Source organism: Equus przewalskii, chromosome 5, assembly GCF_037783145.1.
Source record: "Equus przewalskii isolate Varuska chromosome 5, EquPr2, whole genome shotgun sequence".
NCBI classification, from domain to species: domain Eukaryota; kingdom Metazoa; phylum Chordata; class Mammalia; order Perissodactyla; family Equidae; genus Equus; species Equus przewalskii.
In genome coordinates this window covers 68,051,456-68,061,908 of record NC_091835.1, presented here as the reverse complement: position 1 = coordinate 68,061,908, position 10,453 = coordinate 68,051,456, and the positions used below count along the sequence as shown (strand labels likewise).

The 10,453-nt window shown below is 47.0% G+C and overlaps 1 pseudogene; it reads left to right on the top strand.

The window, feature by feature from the left end:
• Nucleotides 1-369: 369 nt before the first annotated feature.
• On the top strand, nt 370-3,870 carry LOC139083440 (ETS domain-containing transcription factor ERF-like; annotated as a pseudogene).
• The last annotated feature ends 6,583 nt before the right edge of the window (nt 3,871-10,453 follow it).

Here is a 10,453-nt window from a genome sequence, read left to right as displayed (position 1 = left end):
GTTCGCTGTTTTGGATCCCGGGTGTGGACATGGCACCGCTTGGCATGCCATGCTGTGGTAGGCGTCCCACATATAAAGTAGAGGAAGATGGGCACGAATGTTAGCTCAGGGCTAGTGTTCCTCAGCAAAAAGAGGAGGATTGGCTGCAGTTAGCTCAGCGCTAATCTTCCTCAAAAAAAAAAAGCGAGCATTTTCTATTCTCTAACAGAAACCTTTAAAAGTAGCAAGCATACTGGTCTGGGCAAAGAGATATAAGAATTTTGTTGTATGTTGTATAAATTTTCTCTTGGACTAGACAGACCTCACTCCAGTAACAACAGTGATAATTTAGCAATTCCATTTCTTCTCCAGAAAAGGAAATATTGTAACATGGCTTTTCTAGAGTACTTTGCAGCTATGGTCAGGATCAACCAAAGTTTTTCCAAGTATTATGGCTCATAAGGCCCTGCATTGTCTCCTTCTCTGCCTCCTCTCCAACCACATGCAGACCCCTCTCCTCTCTTACTAAGATCCAGCTACAATGGCTGGATCAGTTGGATAAACCCCATGCAACAGTGGCTTAAATGAGATATAAACTTATTTATTTATCTTCCACTTAAAAATCCAATAATACACTGTGGTGCAGGATGTTGATTGTGGTGGAGGTTGTATGTGTGTGGGGACAGGGAGTGCTATGGGCTGAATTGTGTGCCCCCCAAAATTCATATGTTGAAGGCCTAACCCCCAATGGGATGGGATTTGGAGATAGGGCCTTTGGGAGATAGTCAGGTTTACATGAGATCCTAAAGGTAAGGCCCTCATGATGGGATTAGTGCCCTTATAAGAGAAACCAAAGAACTTGCTCTTTCTACTCCCCTCCCGCCCCCCACAATGTGAGGACACAGTGGGAAGGTGGCCGTCTACAAACTAGGAGAGGAGCCCTAATCAGAAACCAACCATGCTGGCACCTTGATCTCGGACTTCACCCCTGGAACTCTGAGAAAACTAACTTCTGTTGTTTGAGCCACCCAGTCTATAATATTTTGTTACGGCAGCCAGAGCTGATTAAGACAGGGGGTATATGGAAATTCTCTGTATTTTCCAGTAAATTTTCTCGTGAACCTAAAACTACCGTAAAAAATCACGTTTGTTAAAAAAAACAATTCAATAGTAGGCAATCCAGGGCTGGTACCGCAGTTTCTTCCAGCTCAATATCCTGTCCTTCCCTGGGTATGGCCCTTATCCTCAGGCTCCAGAGTGGCAGGATGTGGACAGGTTCGAAGAAGGAACAAAGAAGAAGCAGGAGAAAGGGCTCTCACCAGCTATCCCTTAAAGAAGAGCTGCAGGTTTGCCACATGATACTTATTCTTGCATCCTATTGGCCAGAACTTAGTCACATGACCATACCAAGCCCTATGGGAGGCTGGGAAATGTGGTCTTTATTCTGATTGGTGATATGCCAGCTGATATTTTTATTATTGTGGTCGAAGAGAAAACTGATTTTAGAGGACAGGTAGCAGCATCTGCCATCACTGGCCTTTCTTTAGTTCCTCAAACATTGCAAGCTCCTTCTGGACATTTAGGGCATTTTCCCAAGCTGTCTGCCTCCTTCTCAACCACAGCACTGTGTCCAGCTGCCAGAGTGGAGCTACCTGGGTTTGAATCCCTTCTCCTTTCTAACCCTGTAACCTTGAGCAAGTTGCTTCACCTGTAAATTTCCTCATCTATAACATGGGGATAATCATTGTATCCATCTAATAGGTTGTTCTGAGGTTTAAATGAGTTAATTCTTGACAAGAAATTTATTGGGTAAGCACTCAGTAAATGTTAGCTACTATTATTTTTAACTATTATTGAGATTTTACTTTCCCTCTCACTTCCTTAGAAATATCTTTCCTATTATTTCTTTCACTATTCTCTCTCATGGTATCTTGTTCTGTTCCTTCATGCACCTCCAGTTTATAATTATATATTTAATTGTTTACTTACTTGTATTATCTGTTTTTTCCACTGAACTGTAACCTCCATGAGTGGACAGTTTATTTGTTCATCTTTATGTCCACAGAACAACCTCATACCATACCTGGCATATGACCTGAGAGCAGATGCTCAATAGATAGAAACAATGTAGAAACAATGACTGAATAATAGACAGATGGAGGACAGGCAACGCAGCTCTCGGTATCTACATGAGATGCCACTCATGGCTTTTGTTTTTGTTTCTAGCTTGAAAATATTTTTCTGTAATTATTATTTAGATTTAATGTTTTATTAATTTTTCTTCTTTTTATTTTATTTTATTGAGGTCATATTGGTTTATAACACTGTGTAATTTCAAGTGTAACTTATTATATATCAGTTTCTGTATAGACTGCATCTTGCTCACCACCAATAGTCTAGTTTTTATCTGTCACCATACATATGTGCCCCTTTATCCCTTTCACTCACCCCCTCCACCCCCTTCCCCTCTGGTAACCACTAATCTGTTCTCTTTATCCATGTGTTTATCTTCCACATATGAGTGAAATCATACAGTGTTTGTCTTTCTCTGTCTGGCTTATTTCGCTTAACATAATACCCTCAGGGTCCATCCATGTTGTTGCAAATGGGATGATTTTGTCTTTTTTGTGGCTGAGTAGTATTCCACTGTGTATATAAAACACATCTTCTTTATCCATTCATCAGTTGATGGGCACTTGGGTTGCTTCCATGTCTTGGCTATAGTGAATAATGCTGCAATTAACCTGTGGCCCTGAGCTAACATCTGTTGCCAATCTTCCTCTTTTTTGCTTTAGGAAGATTAGCCCTGAGCTAACGTCTGTGCCAGTCTTCCTCTGTTTTGTATGTGGCTTGCTGCCACAGCATGGCTTGGTGAGTTCTGTAGGTCCACACCCAGGATCCAAATCCATGACCCTGGGCCACCCAAGCAGAGGGCACCAAACTTAATCACTATGCAGCCAGGGTGGCCCCTCTCATTCTCCCTTATCTACTGTGGTGGCCGGCCACACGAGCCAAGGCTTGGTCAGTGACTGTAGCCACTGCATGTCAGAGCTAGAGGAGCCACTGGGAGAGGACTCCCAAGCCCACTGCCAGGCAGTCCAGAGCTGAGTGCCTTCCACAGGCCCCTGCTGACTCGCCTGCTCCATGACCCTGGTGTCTTCTATCTTCTTCCTCCCTCTGAGTGGCCCTGAGCCCCTGAGCCCCTTCCCTGTGTCACCCCTGCCTGAGCCTGGCTCCCCCTCAGCTCTCATCAGCTCTGCTAGGACACCTACGCTCAGCCCTATGTACCCCAGTGGCTGCGGGGCGAGGCGGGTGGGGGTTGGGGGGAGCTCCCACTTCTCCTTCAGCCCTGAGGACATGCAATGGTACCTGCAGGCCCACACCCACCCAGAGTGTCTACAACCAAAGCGTCTACAACCTGAGTCCCCACGCCCTCCTGCACTACCCTGGACCGGTGGTGCCCCAGCCCCAGTGCCCTGACAAGTGCCCAATGATGCCGTCCCTGGCATCCAGGACCCCACTCCTCCCCTCTTCGGTCTCGGGGGCTCCTCTTCGTCCCCATTCAAGTTTAGGCTCCAGCCACCGCGCTGAGACGCCGGCAGGAGCCGGGGAGAAAGCTGAGGGGTTGGGAAGCTGGCCCCGCCGCCACCGCCGCCACGGGTCAAGGTGGAGCCAGTCTCCGAAGGCGAGTCGGAGGACCTGGAGGTGGGCGACCTCAGCGATGAGGAGAAGGAAGGCGCGGAGGTATTCCAGGAGCCCCGTGCCCCACCTGCGCCCTCCCCCTCGTCCCCGGCCCCCAGCCGGACCCGCGGGCACCGGGCAGGCCAGGCATGGTGTTCCGCAAGCTGCGCCTTAAAGGACCCTGGAGTGAAGACTCGCCTGGACAGGTAGGGGCCCGCTGCGGGCTGGACGAGGAGAGCAAGGGCCGAGGCAGAGGGGCGCGGAGCCGAGCCCTCCCCCGAGCGGCGACCTCTGCCCGCCAGCGCTCCGCCGCCCAGCTCTCTCCGGAGTGTCGTGGAGCCCCGCCGAGCCCTGCGCCTCTTTCGCTGCTTTACCCGCCTCCCAATTCCCTGAAGGTGAGGACGGCTCTCTGGTCTCTTCTCTGCCACCTCCGTTTCCCCTCCCCACATTATGTATAAAACTTTACTTTTAATGATGAGGGGTGCCCTGGTGGGCCACAAATCTCTGCAAGTGCCTGCTGTCCTTCTCCCGCTTCCCATCCCCGCTGTGGTCCTGCCCCTTCACCCCTCCACCCCATGCTCCTAGGACTGGCCCATGGGCAGGCGGGCGGGCGGGCGGGAAGGGGGTGCCCTGAGACCAAAGGGGAAGCGTCCTTGCCTCCCGGGGTGGGGTTGGGGGGGAGCAGTGCTGTGATCAAGCCTTATTCTCTACTGGGGACCTGAGGATAGAGAGGAGGGAGGGGCGGCTGCTGGAGACTGTGAACGATGAATGAAAACAATGAAACTTTGAACCTTTGAGGGGAAAAAAGAATTATCTGGATTTCTGGCCCACTGAGAATTCTTTTTCTGGTTTTAGAGTGTGGTTAAGTATGTGTTAACTTGTTGGTATCTATTTTCCGACATTTCTAGAGGTTTGGATGTCCCGTGGTCAGTTTTACGTGTCAGCTTGGGAGGGCTGCCGTCCCCAAACACTAATGTAGGGGTTGCAGTGAAGGTGCTTTGTGGATGTGAGTAAAGTCCACACTCAGGTAAATTTAAGGGAGGGAGATTATCCTGGATAATCTGAGGGAGCTTGATTCAATCTGTTGAAAGGCCTTAAGAGCCAAGCTGAGGATTCCTTGAGGAAGAAGAAATTCTGCGTGTGGACAGCGGCTTCGGTCTGTGCCTGAGAGTCCCCGCCTGCCCTTCTTGATGACCTGCCCTCTGGGTTTTGATCTTGCCCAGCAAGCCCCAACAATTGTATAATCCAATGACTCGCAACGAATCTCTTAATGTGTGTCTCCTGCTGGTTCTGTTTCTCTGTTTGAACCCTGACTGGTGCAGATCTTGGTCCCTGCAAATGGGTGCTGTTATAACAAATACCTAAAAATGTGGAAGTGGCCTTGAAATTAGGTTATGGAGAGAGTCTGGAAGAATTTTGAGGAGTGTGATAGAAAAAGCCTAGCTGCCTCGGACAGACTGTTAGTAGAAATATGAGTGTCAACAACTCTGCTAGTGAGGGCTCCGAAGGAAGCAAGGAGCGTGGTAGAGAATGCCTACAGCATCTCAGAGGACGCCTAAGTCAGACGACTGTTGGTGGAAATATGGATGTTAAAGGTGCTGCTGGCATTGAGGGTTCAGAAGGAAAATGTTATTGGAAAATGGAAGAAAGGGCATTTTTTAATATATCATGGCAGAAAGCTTAGCAGAATTGTGTCATACAGTTATGTGGAAAGCCAAATTTGATAAGGATGGACTTGGGTATCTGGCTGTGTTGCCAGGTGTTGAAGTTGTGGCCTGGTTTCTTCCTGCTGTTTACAGTAAAATCTGAGAGGAAAGGGATGAATTGAGGGAAGAACTGTTAAACAAAAATGAATCCGAACTTGATATTTGGGAAACTCTCAGCCTACCCATATTGCAAAAGATGCTAAAATTAGGCCATTGACTGTCAGGAAAGTGTGCTCTGAAGAGAAATCCAAAGATGTACCTGGACAATCTTTTGCTAGTGCCTAGGGACGACCACAGGTCGGAGTATTCAGTCACACAAAGGGCCCTTTGGAGAGATTAGCCATGTGACTTATGGATCTCCTCAGCCATCAAAGCAGAAACCATGAATAGAAATGGGATTATCCTTGGGGCCCACCGGTGGCGCAGCAGTTAAAGTGTGCATGTTCTGCTTTGGTGGCCCGGGGTTTGCCCGTTCGGATCCTGGGTGTGAACATGGCACCACTTGGCACACCATGCTGTGGTAGGCGTCCCACATATAAAGTAGAGGAAGATGGGCATAGATGTTAGCTCAGGGCCAGTCTTCCTCAGAAAAAAGAGGAGGATTGGCAGCAGTTAGCTCAGTGCTAATCTTCCTCAAAAAAAAAAGAAAGAAAGAAAGAAAGAAATGGGATTATCCAAAAAGATTTGTGGAGGTACCTCTTGTCTAACAGAGTGAATCCCAGAGACATTCACAGGAGACCTACACGATTCGTGCGAATGTCGTACAAGCAGAGACACTGCCAGCTTGAATGGAAAGAAATGGAGCGAGGGCAAAATGAAAGAAAGCCGTCAGACTGCCAAAAGGTACAACCAGAAAACAAACAGCTGGAAACATGTGGAAAAGGAAGGATGATTCCAAAGACAGGGCTGTGAGGCCAGAAGACAGAGCCAGGAACCACAGAGGATTATTCCCAGGCCTTGAAACCTAATGTTATTTTCCCAACTGGATTTTGAAATTGCTTCAGAAACTCTTTTTTCTCTCCTTTTTCTCCCTCTTTGAAAGGGAATGTCTGTAACTGTCATCGTATGCCTGTCCCACTGTATTTTAGGAACAAATAACTTGTTTGCTAGTTTCACAAGTCCACAGATGGAGAGGAATTTTCCCCAGGATCAACTATACCCATAGATGCACCCATACCTAATTTAGATGATTTAAATGATGATATTTGGGACTTTCGAGCTGATGAGATCCAGATGAGATTTTGCTCTTTGGTTGATACTATAATGTGTTGAGATTTTTAGGAACCTTGAAATGGGGTGAATTTATTTTGTATGTGAGACCAACAGGAATCTTTGGAGGGCAAACTATGATAAGCATAATAATGCCCTTCCCAAAAGATGTGCACATCCCAATCCCCAGAATGTGTGGATGTTTTCTTAGATGGCAAAAGGAACTTTAATGATGTAAATTAAAGATTTTGAGATGGAGAGATTAAAATCTCTCCTGGATTTTCTGGGTGCACCCAATGTAATAACAAGGATCCTTATAAAAGGGAGCAGGAGGATCGGAGTCGGAGAAGATGTGATAACTGACGCAGTGATCAGAGGGGTGGGACTGCTGGCTTTGAAGACAGAAAAGGGCCAAGGGCCAAGGAATGTGGGCGGTCTTTAGAAGCTGTAAAAGGCTCCTTGAGAACTTCCAGCAGAAACGCAGATCTGTCATCCCATTGGAGACTTCTGACCTCCAGCACTGGAAAATCATTACATTTGTTGTTTTAAGCCACTAAGTTTGTGGTAATTTGTTACCATGCAATAGGAAATTAATACAGCATGAAAAAAGGCTGCAGCAATGCCCAAGCTGTCCCCTCGAAACAGAACAAACCCTTTGATGTTTACCCTGCTGAAGAATAACTAGAACTGTGAGCCTTGGTTTAGCGTCTGACGACCCCACGGTGCGCTGCTGAGGGGAGCAGTTTAGGAGGCCGCATTCTGAGGCACGCCACCTCATTCTCCCGCCGACAGGATAGCCGAGCCCACTCACCTCTGCAGGAACCATCTCATTTAATCTTCGCAACAATCCTGATAGAGATAAAGAGAACTACTATTGTTATCTCCATTTTACAGGTGAGGAAACTGAGGCAAAGAGAGGTGAAGTATCTTTCCCAAGGTCATGCTTGTAATAAGTAGAAGATCCAAGATCCTGATGCAGATTCTTAACCACTATGCCATCTCTTAAACAAAAATTGTACTTTCACACTCTTTCATTAGTTTAAAAAATACTTGCTTGAACTATGGGATTAGATAATGAGTGTCAAAAACAGATTTAGGAACAAAACCAACCAAGATTTGTTATGCATTTAACAACATTTGTTAACTAGCGGGAACTGAAGTGCACAGGGGTCAAGAGCAGCCTGTTATCCTAGAGCTCAGTGTTATGATCTCTGAGGGTATGTCTCACGACGGACTGGAAAAATGTCAATCAATCTGGCAAGGCTAGTAAAGTGAACATCTTCTGTGGTAGTATGTGAGAGCCGAACCAGAGAAAGCCCCAGAAGTCAGCCTGCAATTGCTATTAGGCCCATGGAAGCCATAGGACAATTGAAGCCATGAGTAAGGAGAAACTATGAGTAAACAAAAGCCAGGGTAGAGGCGGAGGTCATTTGCTCATTGTGACAGGAGCAATAGAAGCAGTAGGACCCTGGCTCAGGGAACAGGGTGCTCCTGCTGCTGAGGGGCTTCCTGACCCCTCTCATGCTCAGCAGGCCCAGCCGGGCTGCAGAGCCTGTTCTTCCTGTGGGGCCGGGCCACACAGGCGTTTCTCGGTTCCTGGGAACCAACTCGCACTCCACCCCAGGCAGCTGCAATTCTCGTCCCCCTTATTTCCATGTGTAACCTCATAATTAACTCCCCCTTGCCCAGGATATTTGGTTAGTCTCTGTTCTTTGCAACCCAGATAACTGAACTCCTTCTTCAACCCTGAGGAACTATGCCTGCTACCACAGTGGGCACCTCCCCGGGGCCCGGGATACATGTGCCCACCACAGTCCGGTCCCCTCTAGGGGATCGACTAGATAAATGTGGCCACATCCTTGCCTTGGAGATAACCTTCTTATAGATGTCGTGAAAACTATCTCCCTTCTTCCACCAAGTGGAGTGCAATAAAATCCATGTGGTATCAGCTCTCTTAATTACAGTCAAATGCCAGGCCTGTCTCCCTGAGGTTGGCATCAGATCCTCTTGATTAGAGTTGGATTCTGAGTTTTCCAAAAACCCTTCAATCACATCCAAGTCTGAGGTTCTGTCATTTCAAGAGGTGGCTGGGCCCACCTGTGACAACTTGATTTTTCTAAACTCCCCAGCATTTAAACATGTTCAAGTTTGGTCTTTTTTCAATTTTATTTTTTACCAGAATTCAAGATGAAAAATGTGTTTTATATGACAACCCAATACACATGTATATAAATATATTGAAAATAAAAGTTTTACCACACCCAAAGTTTTCTATTCTTTTTCTTTAAAAATGTTGGTCTTGACCCAATAGTTTATATTACAATGTTTCATGACCTGCACTTTGAAAATTATTGATCTAGTTTCTCCTTTCTTCAAAATTTCACTTCTCAAACACAGGTCTTTCTTTTCTTCTAACAGTCAAATGTCTCGAGAGAGTGGTCTGCTCTCTGCTTCCTCATCTCTCATTCACTCCTCAATTGACCATCTTTTGTCTCTGACGCTACCCTGCTCTGAAGCTGTCCTCGTTGAGGTCTCTTAACACCTTCCTTGTTGATAACCCCACATTTTCCAACTGTCGTCTCACCTGGGCTCCCAGCATCCTTTGACACGGCTAGCCACTCCCTCCTGAGAGCTTTCTCTTGCCTAGCTTCCTGGGGCCACACTCTCCTAGTTATCCTCCTACAGCTTGGCCTGTTCACCCTCAGGGTTCTCTTCCACTGCCTATGCCCAGAGCCTCCCCAAGGCCCTTCTCTTTTCTCACTTTATACACGGTTTTTGGTTGGTTTTATTTCTTCTCATGTGGGACACCTGACAGGTCCCGTGCCCCTTTCTCTTTGGCTCAATCTTTCTTCCTTGTATCCAGTACAAATCATAGGCCACTGACTCTGATGTAAAAGTTTACAAACTTGGGATTTTGCTCACTTGAAAACCTAGACATTTGAAACTCTAAAGCTTTTGTCTGCTTTCCAGCAATCATATATCTCCCGAGGTAATAAGTGCCACTGAGTGAAAGGGAGAGAAGGCCAGGTGTATAAAGAATGTATGTGGAGGGTGAGGGCAGTGGGAAGCCTGAGAAATATTTGCAACGGATCTTATGGTTGATTCCCAGCATCCCTTCCATGCCTGACGATTAGCCAAAGGCAGTCAGTGGCTTTCCCCTGGTAACTGTCATTGCTCCAGGAGTGAACACACTGATGACATTAGGCAGACAGCCTAAAGGAAAGGACTTGCATCTCATACCTGGGAGCAGGTTTTGTCTTTCCTCCACTGGATGTGAAGAGAGAAGTGTCATCCAGTAGCTGCTGGCAGCCATCTTAGGACCATGAGGAGAACCATCCCAAGGGCAAAGCTCCCTTCAAAGAAGGAAGGCTGAGCAGAGCCATGGAGAGAGTCTGGGTCCTTGATGACACTGTTGAACTGTTGGATCAACCAACCTCAGAGCCTGTCTACCTGTGGCTCCTTGTTACATGAGATATTTCTTTACTTTCTTTATTTTTTTTTAAATAAATGAGGTGATATGTTACTTGTAGCAGAAAAGCATCCTGATAGATTCAGCATCTCAAAATATCACACCCAAACTCCAGACCTGTGGATCCAACTGCCCGGCGGCCCTTCCTCTCAGCTGTTCCACGGCATCTCACACTCAGTAAGTCTAAAACTGACTGTTGTCTTGGGCCCTCACCCCTCCCTGCTCCAATCTCCCTCGTTTCTGTGAAAGTTCCCACCATCTGCCTGGTTGATCAAACCCAAAACTTGGCTGGTCTTGCCCTTCCCCTCACACTGCCAATCTCTGCTTAGGTGCTGCAGATTTCACCCCCTGAACGTTTCTCAAATCCGTCCTCTTCTCTGCCCACCATCATCTCACATGTTTCATGGCA